This window comes from Zea mays, chromosome 8, assembly GCF_902167145.1.
Source record: "Zea mays cultivar B73 chromosome 8, Zm-B73-REFERENCE-NAM-5.0, whole genome shotgun sequence".
NCBI lineage: Eukaryota > Viridiplantae > Streptophyta > Magnoliopsida > Poales > Poaceae > Zea > Zea mays.
Window position 1 is genome coordinate 149245222 of NC_050103.1, and position 16357 is coordinate 149261578.

Below are 16357 nucleotides of genomic sequence, written 5' to 3' on the forward strand. Positions count from 1 at the left end.
GGAAAAAATTATCAGAAAAAGAAGAACAAGAGGCCCAGCATTATGCCCAAAAACTGAAATATCCAAAGGGGGCATTAATATTTAATGGCAGTGGAGAAGAAGACTTCTTGTACTATCTCCCTGACAACAAGGAAATTTCTGTCTGTCGGGAGATAAGCAGAAGCTTCGGATTCCCAACTTTAGAAGACGGACTTTCGGTGCTGTCAAAAAACGATCTGGCTGACAGCCTAGCTTATAACAGTTTAAAGGTACGATAAATGAAATCCTTGTATTTTTCCGTTCATTTAAACCCACTGACACACACACATATTCCTTTTTGCAGGGCTTGATACTTAGCAATGCTCTCAGAGCACAGAAAGATACTGAAGACGAAGGGTGTACAATAGCCCTGAGCAACCTTCGTTCCGAAGTAATTGAACTGAGGAACGAAGGTCTCGAAAAAGACAAAATATTATACTCATTAATAAATAAAGTAAAAGAGGACGAAGCTGCTTTTAAAATTCAAGCTGAAGCTCAAAAACGTGAAATTGAAGACCTTCGGAAACAGCTGGCCAGAGCCAAGGAAGAACGCATACTCGAAGAAACAAAGCGTGAACTCAGCGATCAATGGGCAGATCACTTAGAAGTGACTGTTGAAGAGCTTCGTTCGTCCAAAAAGAGATGCTACAACAAATCTATAGATTGTGTTAAGAAATTAAAAGCTAGCTTTGCCAAGGTCGGAGCATTCTCAAGTGAGGAAAATTTTTCCAGAGGCAATCCCGAAGGTGTTATTGAATGGATTGGCCGCGAAGCTGAAGCCTTCGAAGAAATTTTAAATAGCCGAGGTGATATATGCGCCTTCTCTGGCGCCAGAGGGATTGCCACCATCTTAGAAAAGAAGGGCTGCGAACACGTAAAGATTTTGGCACAGTCCGAAGCCTCCTTGTCCTTTGAAGATACAAGAGATCCTTCGGCCGAAGCAAGCATAATTGGTGGAAAGTTTTTTACTGATATCTGGGATAACGGTGGCCGAGAAATGGCAGGAGAAATTATTCAGAGAAATGAAAAGGGCATCCACAATGCTAGAGAAGTGGCTAAGGCTGCTGAAAAGAGCACAGAGCCCGAAGGTCAACTAGGTATTAACTAATAATTTGTATTGTGTTGTAATTTTTAGTTTTAAACCTCATTTTCCGTTTGTAATAGCAGCATAGCCGTGTCCTGTCCTTCAGATACGACTAAAGCACCTTCGGACCCTCAGCCGAAGGGGGACGACGAAATTAAAAAGATGGCCGAAGATATTATGGACGAAGTCGTGAATCGGCTCCTGAATAAGGCTGCAGAAGTCGTTTTGAGAGAGGATTAAACATTTTTGTAAAAAACTTCTGAAATGTAACATTTTGTAATCGTGAACGTAATATATCTATTTTTGTTATTCAATTCTTTACGATGCATGAAACTTTACATACGTACCGTTTTTGAGTCTTTGGCGAAAAAACACCTTCCCTTCTTTTCATGCTTCGTGAAGAAGAATTACCATTTATCACAACAATATCCGAAATATCCTGGAAAAGTGCTGAAGCTTCGTAGAAACAATCTTCAAGGCTATACTTCAGAAATCAATATTGTTTCTCCTTGTGACTTGGCATGATTTGCCCCTTTTTCAAAGCGTTTTTCCGAAGATTAATGTCATGTCTCTTTCTTGTGCCACATGCATTATGATGTATGATGCTTATGTTATGCAAGGATGATGTGATGATGTTATGCTATGTAAGGTGATATTCCGAAGATACACGCATATTTGCGATAAAACACATAATCTTTTTGTGAATCAGCATTGACTTTTTGCTATAAGCCTCCCTTAGGAGCTTCTTCGCCTTTTACTTCAGCGGAATCAGCGTTGACTTTTCGCTGTAAGCTCTGCATTCCCTTAGGAACGTCTTTGGAGCTTCTTCGCCTTTTACTTAGGCGGTATAAGCTCTGCATTCCCTTAGGAACGTCTTTGGAGCTTCTTCGCCTTTTACTTAGGCGGTATCAGCGTTGACTTTTCGCTGTATGCTCTGCATTCCTTTTGGAACGACTTTGGAGCAGAAAACTTACACTGCGCTCCCTTCGGAACGTCTTTTTGTGACTTCGTCAAACTTACTCTGCGTTCCTTAGAACGACTTTTTGTTGCTTCGAAGAATTTTCGATAGTCCGAAGGTCCTTTTATTATCACAAGCCTGTGAAGAAAACATATTTTTCTTGTAGGAATCAACGAAACTAGTTACATGACACCTAAACAATGTCCTTTATTACAGAAAATAAAACTGAATGAAAAACATTGCTATTAAGGTAGGATATTTGTCAATAGATGTGCTTTGATTCTGGCACAGTGCTGTTGACCGTGCGAGCTTCGGACTGTTCTCTGAAGTCCCTTTGATGCGGAGCATATTGGCTCCCTTCTGGCTGCTGGCCTTGTTGCAACGGAGGTGGAGGTGGAGGCTGTTGCCAGGAAGCTTGAGGCTGACTCGCCGAAGCAGCAGAGACTGCAGGATGGTTGCCCACATATTCTGGGATGTAGGGCGAATGATACGAAGCTGTATGCATGACTTGCTTCGGCTGGGCTTGTTGTGCTGCTGCTTCAGCTATTTCCTTTTGCTTCTGTATAGTAACATGGCACATCCTGGTAGTATGGCCTTTGTTCTCACCGCAGAATAAGCAAAAGATTCTTCTCGGTTGATCGCCAAATCTTCCTCCGAAGCCCCTGGCGCCTCTGCCTCTTAGAGCTGGTGGCCGGAAGGAGCTTTGCTGTTGTCCAGAGGCCTGTGAGGAGTTTTGTGGCCTTTGCTGTTGGCTTCCTCTGTCATCATTTTGTGTAGAATTGTGAATTGATCTCACATGCCTCGGGTAAAACCTCCCTCCGAAGCCCCTGGTCATTTCAGAAAACCTGAAAGCCTCCTCCCTTCTTTGGCGAAAATCATTGTCGGCCCGAATGTATTCATCCATTTTCTGGAGAAGCTTCTCCAAAGTTTGAGGAGGCTTCCTGGCGAAGTACTGAGCTGACGGACCTGGCCGAAGCCCCTTGATCATGGCCTCGATGACAATTTCATTGGGCACCGTTGGTGCCTGTGCCCTCAGACGCAAGAACCTTCGGACATATGCCTGAAGGTATTCTTCGTGGTCCTGATTGCACTGGAACAGAGCCTGAGCAGTGACCGGCTTAGTTTGAAATCCTTGAAAACTGGTTAACAACAAATCCTTCAACTTCTGCCATGAAGTGATCGTTCCTGGTCGAAGGGAGGAATACCAGGTTTGAGCAACACTTCTAACAGCCATAACAAAAGATTTGGCCATGACTGAAGCATTGCCACCATACGAAGACACTGTTGCTTCGTAGCTCATCAAAAACTGCTTCGGGTCTGAGTGGCCATCGAATACAGGGAGCTGAGGCGGCTTGTATGACGGGGGCCAAGGTGTAGCCTGCAACTCAGCGGACAAAGGAGAAGCATCATCAAAAACAAAATTCCCATGATGGAAATTGTCATACCAATCATCTTCGTTGGGAAAACCCTCCTGATGAAGGTCTTGATGCTGAGGCCTTCGGTGTTGCTCGTCCTGAGCAAGATGACGAACTTCTTCAGAGGCTTCGTCTATCTGCCTCTGCAGCTCAGCTACTCTGGCCATCTTTTCCTTCTTGCGTTGAACCTGCTGCTGAAGGATTTCCAGGTTTTGAATCTCCTGATCTAGATCATCCTCCGGAGGTGTTGGACTGGTAGCCTTCCTCTTCTGGCTTCGTGCCTCCCTAAGAGAAAGGACGTCTTGATTGGGGTCGAGCGGCTGCAGCGTGCCAGCCCCTGGTGCTGAAGCCTTCTTCGGCGGCATGACGAAGGTGATGCTTGCCGAAGGTGTTGAAAAGCTCAAGGAGTGGAAGTGAGTTCACCGGAGGTGGGCGCCAATGTTGGAGACTTGTTCTCAAATGCTATGAGTTAAGAACAAGGCAACACAGAAAATGTTAAACATTAAGGTCCTTCGTCCTTTGAAGCATTATTTCCCTTGGGATATAACGATCTCCGGACGAAGGTCATGAAGGACTAACCTTCATCAATACAGCATACATTAGTAAAAGACGAAGCATATGAAACATAAAAGATAGCATAAATAATCATATAACATTATTCAACTAACTTTATTAACTCATCATAGAGAAATAGAGACAATATTGAATTATAAATGTACCTTCGGCTTGGAAGGAGATGAAAATACAAGTGTGACGCAAAAGCAAATGCCAAGTCAACGTGAACAGTACGGGAGTACTGTTCACCTATTTATAGGCACGGGGTACATCCCATACAAAATTACATACATGCCCTTTACATTTGGTGATAATTCCATAGCAATCTATCGAGGTCTAAATGGCCTTTTCATCTTTAAGTCGGTTCCCTCTTCTGCGAACATGCCGAAGCTTTACTGCTTCACAGCTTCGGCGCTGTGTCAACCTTCGTATCTTTTGAGCTTCTCCCTTTCTGATACGAGTCCGAAGATACCTGTTCAGACATTTATACTCCAGAAACATTGTTAAATTATGTTTTTGAGGACCTTCGGACGCCGAAGGTCCCCAACACATGACATTTTCATCTCTAAGACAGGAAATGGAAATATTGCAAACATTTAAATCCTTAGCCTTAGAAATTAATTTATCATTCTCAATCTTAAGGCTAGAAATTGATTCATTCAATTTGTCAATCTTAGCAATTAAACTAGCATTATCATTTTTAAGATTGACAATTGAATCATCACAAACATTTCTCTTTTCAACCTTAGTGATCAAATTAGCATTTTCAATTCTAAGGTTGGAGATAGTGTCATGGCAAATGCTAAGCTCACTAGTTAATTTTTCACATTTCTCTATTTCCTGAGTATAAGCATTTTTTACTTTGACATGCTTTTTGTTTTCCTTAATGAGGAATTCCTCTTGGCTATCCAAGAGTTCATCCTTCTCATGGATAGCTCCTATCAATTCATTTAATTTTTCCTTTTGTTGCATGTTAAGGTTGGCAAAAAGGGCAAGCAAATCATCCTCATCATCGCTAGAGCTACCCTCATCACTAGATGTTGTATATTTAGTGGAGGCTCTAGATTTTACCATCTTCTTTTTGCCGTCCTTTGCCATGAGGCACTTGTGGCCGACGTTGGGGAAGAGGAGGCCTTTGGTGACGGCGATATTGGCGGCGTCCTCGTCGTCGGAGGAGTCGGTGGAGCTCATGTTGGAGTCCCATTCCCGACACACATGGGCATCGCCGCTCTTCTTATTGTAGTACTTCTTTTCCTTCCTCCTTCCCTTCTTGTCGTCGCCCCTGTCACTATCACTAGATATAGGACATTTAGCAATGAAATGACCGGGCTTACCACACTTGTAGCAAATTTTCTCGGAGCGGGGTTTATAGTCCTTCCCCCTCCTTTGCTTGAGGATTTGGCGGAAGCTTTTGATGATGAGCGTCATTTCCTCGTTGTCGAGCTTGGAGGCGTCGATGGGGAGACTACTTGATGTAGACTCTTCTTTCTTTTCTTCCGTCGCTTTGAATGCGACGGGTTGCACCTCAGGAGTGGAGGTGCCGCCTTGCTCGACAATTTGTTTGGAGCCTTTGATCATCAACTCAAAGCTCACAAACTTTCCTATCACTTCCTCGGGAGACATTAGCTTATATCTAGGATCACCACGAATTAATTGAACTTGCGTAGGATTACAAAAAATAAGTGATCTTAGAATAACATTGACCATTTCATGGTCATCCCATTTGGTGCTCCCGAGGTTACACACTTGATTCACCAAGGTCTTGAGTCGTTTGTACATGGCTTATGGCTCCTCTCCTTGGTTGAGGATGAATCGACCGAGCTCCCCCTCGATCGTCTCCCTCTTGGTGATCTTGCTCACTTCATCCCCTTCATGCGCGGTCTTTATCACATCCCAAATCTCCTTGGCACTTTTTAGTCCTTGCACCTTATTATACTCCACTCGACATAGAGAGGCGAGTAGTATAGTGGTGGCTTGGGAGTCAAAATGCCGGATTTGGGCGACCTCGTCCGAATCATACGCTTCATCCCCCACAGATGGTACCTGCACTCCAAACTCAACAATGTCCCAAATGCTAGCGTGGAGTGAGGTTAGATGATGCCTCATTTTATCACTCCACATACAATAATCTTCACCATCAAAAACCGATGGTTTGCCTAATGGGACGGAAAGTAAAGGAGTGTGTTTAGAAATGCGAGGATAGCGTAGGGGGATCTTACTAAACTTCTTGCGCTCATGGCGCTTAGAAGTGACGAACGGAGCATCGGAGCCGGAGGTGTATGGCGACGAAAAGTCGGTCTCGTAGTAGACCACTTTCTTCATCTTTTTTGTAACACCCCTGGTGTTACTGTAACTAAAACTTGAGCATGGCATCATAAGCATTGGCATTGCATATGTTTGACACACCTAGAGTGCATTCACTAGGTAAAAATTTCAAACAAGTTGTATTGTTATAGCATTTTGCAAATAGAACCCTGGATAGGGAACTTAACCCTAAATAGGGATTAAAAGGGTAAAACATAACCCAAATTGAGAAAACCTAAAAGCTTTAGGTGAATAGTTATAGAATGTTCCCAAGAATGAACTTGAATCACATTTATACCCCTGAGATACCAGAAACCCTAATTGAAACCCTGGAAAAACCCTAAATACAAACCCTAGGGGCCTATGTGCAAAAACAGTGCACATTTGGACTAAAGTGTAAAAACTACAATGTTAAAGCATATAAAGTCCTTTGGTTCACAAATGTGTGGACTTGTAAGCCAAATATTGGATTTTGGACTTATTTGCAAAATGGACCTCATTTGAGTTCTATGCTAAGTCTGAATTTCAATGTTGTAAGCTCAACTTTGGAGCTTATTAACTTTCAAATCAGTAAGAATTTGCCCTAGGTCACCACATCAAACTTGTAGACCTAACAAAGGGGAACAATTTTGCTTAAGAGTGTAATCAAGGTTGTTATGAAGAATTTGGAGATAATCCCACTTGAAGTCAGGCTGTCAGGCTGACTCATGACTGAAACTTGGTCTGACAGTGTGGTGGGTCAATCTTTGAACCCAGATTTAAACGTGATCCTGTGCAAGTTTGGGCATGATTCCCATAACAAAATTGTAGCTGGAACATGGGGCTATAACTTTGGTACAGAGGGTTAATGAAGTTCTCATGCAAAATCTGGAGAAAAGTTGCCCTGAAAATGCTCTGTCAGATGAACTGAAGAAGGGTCCCATGGTACAGTGTCCCGAAATGGATCAGACCGCCAGCGCCAAAAAAATCTCACCGCTGGTGACTCGCCGCCGCGATTCGTGTCGCTGCCGTTCCAATTTGGGCTCGGTAAGGAACGGATACCGCCGGAGTTAGATAACGTGTACGTGGCACCATACCCCGAGCCCAGCCGGAGTTGTTCACCGGCGACCACCGTGACTCAGTGAGCTCTCGCCGCGCTGTCACGCATGCCGTGATTTCCCTCACTGTGCCTCCTACCGATGTGGTCGGCATGCGCTCGCGATGCTGTCTGTGACCATGTGATGATCGTCGGTCCGCCGTGGCTATAAATAGCCATGTGGTCCACGGCGAAGGTGCGACCATCACACATAGAGCGTTGAATCGGAGCCCCAAATTCACGTTGTCTCTGACCCCTCCTCTCAAATTGAGTCTGCACAGTGAAGCTATAGCTTCTTACGGTCGAGTAGCCTCAATCCCCAACCCCAATTTCAACCAGAGCCGCCGCAACACCAATTCTCCCCTTTCTCTGTCACCGGCAAGTCTAAGTCTTCCGCGCTCCGTGGCCAGCCCTCTCTGGTAAGGCCCTGTCCGATTCAAGCATTGTTTTAGCAGCTCTATGTGTCCATGAAGCTCCTCGTAGTAACCGTTTGACCAATCCGAGCGTAAATAATTGGGAACACGGGATCGACACCACGGTTTCCGCCATGCACGCGTGCAGACCGTTTTCCAAGTGTCCAAGCCAAAGTGAAGCATGTTCCTAGGTCGCCTTGGGTAGGTTATGCTTCCCCTGTCGCTCGACTGAGCATTCATCGCCGGCCAGGGTTAGTCCGTGCGGCGTCGGTGACGAACGGTGAGCGCTCCGTGGGCGGGGAGCTCCTTGGAGAAGAAATAGAAATGTGAGGATGTTTCTGCAAGATGTCAGCGACTCATAACAATAGTGCGGCAAACCCAGTTTTAGTTAGTCAAAACCCCGAGGCCCTTTTCGCAAAACAACCAGCGCGCGAGGGCGCGCTCCCCTGTTCCCTGTGTTGCTGGGTCGTCTGAGCTAAAATTAGCCCAACACTATTCACAAGTTTCTCCTTTTCTTTTAATTCCAGAGCTAAAACAATTATAGAAAAGTGTAGAAAATCATAAAATTGTGAAACCAATTTTCCTAGGCTTCTTATTTTCCATAGTATTTAATAAAATTAGTTTCATGATTTTTAGATTAAATAAGGAATTTTAGAGTATTTAAAGTAGCTTAAAACATTAGTTCTGGATTTTAGAAAATAGATAATAAGTCCAAAAATGCCCAAACTTTTTATATGAACTCTACACATTATTTAGAAGCCTTGGGTAGAGTTTGGTTTGATTTGGACCTTGTTTGATACTTAGAACCCAAACCCCCCCTGCCCTTTGAAATCCTTTACTGACTCCAGAAACCATAAGTTCTCGGAGTTCCGTGAAGGAAAGTTGTATTCAAGACTTAGATAATAAATCCTTTATTATCTTTGCACTCTCATGAGCATTACATGGCATTCATTCTTATATATGTATATATATGGTTATGTTTAGAAAACGAAGAAGAGATCGAAGTAACTGAAGAGAAGACACCACCACCTTTGGAATCTCAGGCCGGAAATTGTTTCTACTTCGATATCTGCAGGACCGAGCCTGACTCACCTATCAACGAGTCCAAAAAGGATTTGTTTTACAAAAGATGATTGGCAAAGTGGGAGGGTTGTTTTCAAAAATAAAACTTGATGGTGGATCCATCATGGCCGTGATGGGTTAAACATCAGAAAAGATGTACATCTGCCAGGTACCAAACTTTGGGTTTGAAATGATTAAGCTGAGACCGGGCGGGTGACTTGCACGAGAACAGAGTCTCGGTGTAGTGTCTCCGTCTGAGTCGATTAAGGACCGTGTCGATGTAGGCTTGATGATCGAGGACCCTTTAACTGGTCACATGCCTCGTCATGGGTAAGCCTTGCCTCGGGCAGACTAAGGCCAGAATAAGATAACACGAAATGGGCGTGGAGCGGTGGCGGGAGTAGTGTGTACCCTCCGTAGCAAGAGGCTGGACGGTGGTGTATCTGTGCTCTCGGTTTGCGTGAACCTGATCTGGTCTTAAGAACCCCGGTGGCGGGTTGACATATGCAAGGGTTAAGTGCTACATATGTCGTGTGATTGGGGATCCTCAGCTGAGTATAATCGATTCGGATCGTCGTACCTTCGCGGTTATGAAGACTTGGTCACCGCCCTATACGTAGCAATCTAGTAAAGATGAAAGGTTTTGTTAAGAAATTGGCTAGTGTAGGTCAAGTGATTGAACTAGGGTAGAAAGAACTCTAGTTGCAGGTAATTTTACTTAAGTTGACAAATAAAACTGGATTTTTAAGGATTCACTTTAGTAAGCATTTCTGCAAAATAGAGTCTTTGATTATTGAAAAGACTTACCTTGACTCCCTTAACCAGCATACCCTTGAGAGTCTTTTCTTTAGTCGGGTAAGACTTGCTGAGTAATTCCATACTCAGGGTTTATTCCCCCGTTGTTTTTAGGTGAGGAAGCGACAAATTTTGTTGCTTTTGCTCCAAGGTGGTTCCCAAGGAAGAAAAACAAGAGTGAAGCTGCGGGATGACATGGTCCTCCATAAAACTTTTATGAAAGAACTTATCGGGAGGAGTTTTTGCCTCCCTTGGTATGTGTAATAATATTACTCTACACTCCTAGGATAACTCTGGTCCATAAAAAGTAACTTGATCTTACTTTCTAAATAAATGTAAGTTTATGTAATCGCTTCCGCATTTCTATATCTCCAATGTTCTGTAATGTCTGCAAGACGGGTGAAACGTTCCTGGAAAGGTAAGGGAAAAGGTACCGAACTTGTCAAGTGATTCAGGGGCACCTACAGGGTTGTCTGAGGTCCGTTGGACAAGGACAACTGTAGGTGGGCCTAATTACTTGGGAGGTTCCATCACAGCTGGTATCGGAGTGAAGCCCTTCTTTGCAGATATTATGAGGCATCTTCAAAAGGATTTTCTAAAAGACTTATCTTGAAAATCTCTTCCCTTCTTACCTAAGTATTCTGAAGAGTTTATCTTAAAGACCAGGTAGTAAGAGTGCAACATATAGAAGGTGTGAATCAACTAAGGTTGATTCTGTAATTATACATGCATCATGCTAAGAATTATGCTAATAAAATTTCCCCCTTAGAAAAATGTCGCCGCGCACCAGAAAGACCGCGCGCAAATCTACTAGACCCATTGGCGTACCCCGCCATTAACTTGCCCCAAGACATGAAGAAAGTAGCAGTGGTAGCAACGATCCTATCGGGGATCTGGAAGCACAAGTTGAACAGCTTCAATCAGAACTCCGTCACAGGAATGATCTATGGGTCGCGGATGGTGAAAGAATAAACGAATTGAGAGCAGTCATCCGCTACTTGCAAGACCAACTCGCGAAACGAGATCTAGCGCTCGATTGGGCGGTTAACTCTAGGCTAAGGAAGCCAAAGCTCAAGCCCGCATGGAGGAGCTTAGCTCAGCCATGGATAACTTACAGGTCTATTATAATACACTACATGAAGAAGTTCATGTGTTGTATTCACAACTGCACCCGAACGTCCCTGCGGATCCTGTCGGGATGGAAGCCGGACCTTCTAGAGTAGCGGGAGAAGCACTTGGTGGTAAACTGGACCTTTTTAGGACCCCCTCCCTCTATGAAGTTGGTTGACGAATGGTCTCCTACGCCCGACAGTAAAGCTACCAAAAGTGAAAAGAAGTGGCTTATCAAGTGCCCGTAACATTGGTCGGACGGGACTTTCCTACTAATATGATTGTTCTGAAAGGCCAAGACATAGATGTCATCTTGGGCATGAACTGGTTAGCCCAGCATAAAGCAATTCTCAACCCTGATCTGAGAACCATCAGGTTGAGTTATGACCAATAGAGAGTTGGTGACTTGATTGCCTAAACCCAAGATTAGGCTATATTCGTATTTAGTGAACCGTGATCCGACCCAAAGTTGAATTTTCCGTTATCACTCCATGACCACACCCATACAAATAAATGTCTAGATAATTTCTTTGTCGGACCTAAAATGTACCTGGACCTCAAACAAGGATCTCAAGTCATGTCTCCTTTTAGCACCATTCTCCTGTTCAGTTGATGCAGGTTGTGGTCTCTAGTATATTTGGCCTCTCCTTGCGGATCGCCATGTTGCTTTATCAACCCAACCTAAGAAAGTTATGTCTGACCATCCTCTTTATTTGATGACTTTGAATTCCCCATACCTATCTAAGGCATACCAACTTAACCTTGTGATTGTTTTTCCCTACGTATCTAATCAGATACTAATCCTTGACCTTGTGATCTCTATGATGGGCATAGAAATATGCTTGGGGCTGAATTAACAGTCTCCCATCATACTTCTTTCATCAAGTTTAGATTATGGCCATTGTTGGGGGCCTTCGGCTTCCGAAGGTCCTCAAAAACAAGATTTAATAGTGTTTCTGGAGTATAATGTGTAAACAGGTATCTTCGGACTCGAGTCGATATCGCAGTAGGAGAAGCCCAAAGTAATACGAAGGTTGATACAACGCCGAAGATGTGAGCGGGAAAGCTTCGGCGTGGTAGCAGAAAAAGAAACCGACTTAAAGATGAAAAGGCTGTTCAGACCTCAGTGGATTACTATAGAATTACTACCAAATGTAAAGGGCATGAATGTAATTTTATATGGGATGTGTCCCGTGCCTATAAATAGGTGAACAGTACCCCCGTACTGTTCACGCTGACTTGGCATTTGAGAACAAGTCCCCAACAGCCATGCCTTGTTCATTTCATCGGGCCATGATCTATTTGGCGCTCTACTTGTAACCATCTTTACTGGTGGAGTATCTCTTTGTATATTGTCACCTTTGCCCAATCCATTAGTGTCACGCGAGATTTCTTATTGGTTACGTCTAGCAATGGTGTTATGACTAAAACCGATGGCACTGCGATGAAACCGAGGGCCTCCTGTGGATGCACACACATGGTTGCGCTACTTGGAACCCATTGGTATCACCGTTAATAGTCATAATCCATTATTAGACTATATCGATATGTTATTTTTGCGCAAATTGTTCTTACCTTGTGATATTCATTATTGGTGCCAGTTTTGTAATGGTGTCATGATTAAGAACTTATTGTACCACGGCAAAACTGAGAGCCTCCTGTGAATGTGCACACAGGATTTTGCTGCTTGGCGCATGTCGATATCGAGGTCTCTAGTCATGATCCATTATAGAATTACACTGATGTGTTATCTTCCATTGACCTTTCCTTGAAACAATTTCTATGTTGTTTGTGAAGAGATCAAGCAACATCTGTCATTTCCGTTGGATCAAAAGGGCATACCACTTTCATGTGTGGTCTTATTTCTTTTTATCTTGGTAGTGACTACTCATACAAGTTCCCTTTACATCCTTTGTGTAAAGGTAAAGCCTTGGAGCTTTTTAGTGTTGGAAAACAACTGATTAGCTCTCAAAATAGAGATATGCTTCCCCTGCTGCTGAAATGCAAGAATTTGTTCATTCGCTCTCTTATTTAATCCATGTATTCCCTAACCAAGTGGATAATTCATCTCGTATGAAAAACAGATGAACAACTTGACCAAATAGATTTTTACCCACATACATAACCTCTTATTAACAAAGAGTGAACTCTCAACCCTTGGCTTACCAATGATACTGAGAGGATTTGCTTAATGTCAAAAGTAGTTCAACAAGTTGGTTTTGACTAACTTGTAACTGCCCAATGAACGAAGGCTGAGTTTAGAGATCGTTTTATCGAGTTGTCTAAACTCACTTTGGTTCAACCCACCCTAAAGAAAGTACTTACCAAAATCAAATTAAGTCGACCAGTAAATTATCGCTCTGGTCGCGCCTCGACCGCCTCATGCGTGCTTTTCCTGCGTGTGTGATCATGTGATCCATGACTAGTGCTGGATAAAATGGACTGGTTGCAAAGTCCACATTTACAGATCTCTCCGCTGGTGATTTTTCCTGAATCTATCTCACCTTTCGTAGGCTTGGATTCCATGGCTAACACGAGTTGACCGTGATGTTATTCGATAATCACACCCGTCTCGTGTGCTATGAACTTACCGCAACCACTTGTTGGTAAACCTCTTTCTGTGTGTTTTACCTAAGATGGTGCATCTGATTCTGTTTGGGTAAAATTGCATAATTGCCACCCGCCCCACAGACTCAGATAGTACAGTGTCATCAGAATAATTAAATTGCACACATGGAACCTTATGTGTTCCTCTGGCTGACATCGTCTCTATTGGTGGACGAAGATGAAAATTGAAATTGCACGCTATGTGGCTAGATGTGACACCTGCAGACGTGTCAAGGCCATACACATGAAGACTGCTGGTCCATTACAATCTTTGTCGATCCCAACATGGAAATGGGAAGATATTAGTATGGACTTCATTGTGGGATTACCCAGGACTACAAAAGGGTATGACTCTATCTGGGTTATCATTGACCGACTCACAAAGATTGCCCACTTTTTACCTGTTAAGGCAAAGTATTCAGTGGCCACTTATGCAGCATTATACATTGCCGTATTCTCAGTTTGCACGGTGTTCCAAAAACTATAGTGTCGGATCGTGGACCACAATTTGTATCCAAATTTTGGGAAGAACTTCATAGATCCCTGGGTACTAAACTGCTCCACAGTTCGGCCTATCATCCTCAAACCAGTGGACAGACTGAGAGAGTGAACCAAATACTTGAAGATATGCTGCGGGCATGTGTTCTGGAATTTCCACAAAAATGGGATGAATGTTTGCCCTTAGCGGAATTTTCATATAATAATAGCTATCAAGAAAGCATCAAGATGGCATCCTTTGAAGCTTTATATGGACGACGATGTCGTACTCCGCTAAATTGGTCTGAACCTAGTGAAAGGTACTTCTTCAGGCCTGATATGGTGAAAGAGACCGAAGAAAAGGTTCAGAAAATAATTCATAATATGAAGAAAGCCCAAGCTCGTCAGAAGAGTTATGCAGACAAACGGCGAATGCCCTTATATTTCCTTGTGGGAGACTATGTCTACCTAAAGGTTTCACCAATGAAGGGGGTATCACTTTTCGGGGTTAAAGGAAAGCTTGCACCCCGGTACATTGGTCCATTCCCTATACTTGAGCAATGTGGACCAGTGGTATACCGACTCCAACTACCCGAAACATTGTCTGTTGTGCATAATGTGTTCCACGTGTCACAATTGAAGAAGTGTCTTCGGGTTCCTGATCGAACCGTTGAAGTGACAGATGTTGTCCTTGAACTGGACTTGACATATTCTGAGCACCCTATTCGAGTCTTGGATCAAAAGGACAGGGTTACCCGGAGAAAAACTCTCAAGTTCTACGAGATACAGTGGAACCAACATTCCGAAGATGAGGCTACATGGGAAACTCAAGACTTTTTAGATGAGAATTTCCTAGGATTTTTAGCCTCTTGTAATTTGTAAAGTGTACAACATTGTTATAATAAAGGAGTGATTCCCAAACCACCCCTGCCTTGTACAAAGAATAAGGAAATAAAGACGTGATGTGTTTCCTTTACCATTACTTACCCTAGGACTATTAATCTCGGGACGAGATTCTTTTATGGGGTAAGGATGTAACACCCCTGGTGTTACTGTAACTAAAACTTGAGCATGGCATCATAAGCATTGGCATTGCATATGTTTGACACACCTAGAGTGCATTCACTAGGTAAAAATTTCAAACAAGTTGTGTTGTTATAGCATTTTGCAAATAGAACCCTCGATAGGGAACTTAACCCTAAATAGGGATTAAAAGGGTAAAACATAACCCAAATTGAGAAAACCTAAAAGCTTTAGGTGAATAGTTATAGAATGTTCCCAAGAATGAACTTGAATCACATTTATACCCCTGAGATACTAGAAACCCTAATTGAAACCCTGGAAAAACCCTAAATACAAACCCTAGGGGCCTATGTGCAAAAACAGTGCACATTTGGACTAAAGTGTAAAAACTACAATGTTAAAGCATATAAAGTCCTTTGGTTCACAAATGTGTGGACTTGTAAGCCAAATATTGGATTTTGGACTTATTTGCAAAATGGACCTCATTTGAGTTCTATGCTTAGTCTGAATTTCAGTGTTGTAAGCTCAACTTTGGAGCTTATTAACTTTCAAATCAGTAAGAATTTGCCCTAGGTCACCACATCAAACTTGTAGACCTAACAAAGGGGAACAATTTTGCTTAAGATTGTAATCAAGGTTGTTATGAAGAATTTGGAGATAATCCCACTTGAAGTCAGGCTGTCAGGCTGACTCATGACTGAAACTTGGTCTGACAGTGTGGTGGGTCAATCTTTGAACCCAGATTTAAACGTGATCTAGTGCAAGTTTGGGCATGATTCCCATAACAAAATTGTAGCTGGAACATGGGGCTATAACTTTGGTACAGAGGGTTGATGAAGTTCTCATGCAAAATCTGGAGAAAAGTTGCCCTGAAAATGCTCTGTCAGATGAACTGAAGAAGGGTCCCATGGTACAGTGTCCCGAAATGGATCAGACCGCCAGCGCCAAAAAAATCTCACCGCCGGTGACTCGCCGCCGCGATTCGTGCCGCTGTCATTCCAATTTGGGCTCGGTAAGGAACGGATAACGTCGGAGTTAGATAACGCGTACGTGGCACCATACCCTGAACCCAGCCGGAGTTGTTCACCGGCGACCACCGTGACTCAGTGAGCTCTCGCCGCGCTATCACGCATGTCGTGATTTCCCTCACTGTGCCTCCTACCGACGTGGTCGGCATGCGCTCGCGATGCTGTCCGTGACCATGTGATGATCGCCGGTCCGCCGTGGCTATAAATAGCCATGTGGTCCACGGCGAAGGTGCGACCATCACACACAGAGCGTTGAATCGAGCCCCAAATTCACGCTGTCTCTGACCCCTCCTCTCAAATTGAGTCTGCACGGTGAAGCTATAGCTACTTACGGCCGAGTAGCCTCAATCCCCAACCCCAATTTCAACCAGAGCCGCCGCAACACCAATTCTCCCCTTTCTCTGTCACCGGCAAGTCTAAGTCTTCCGCGCTC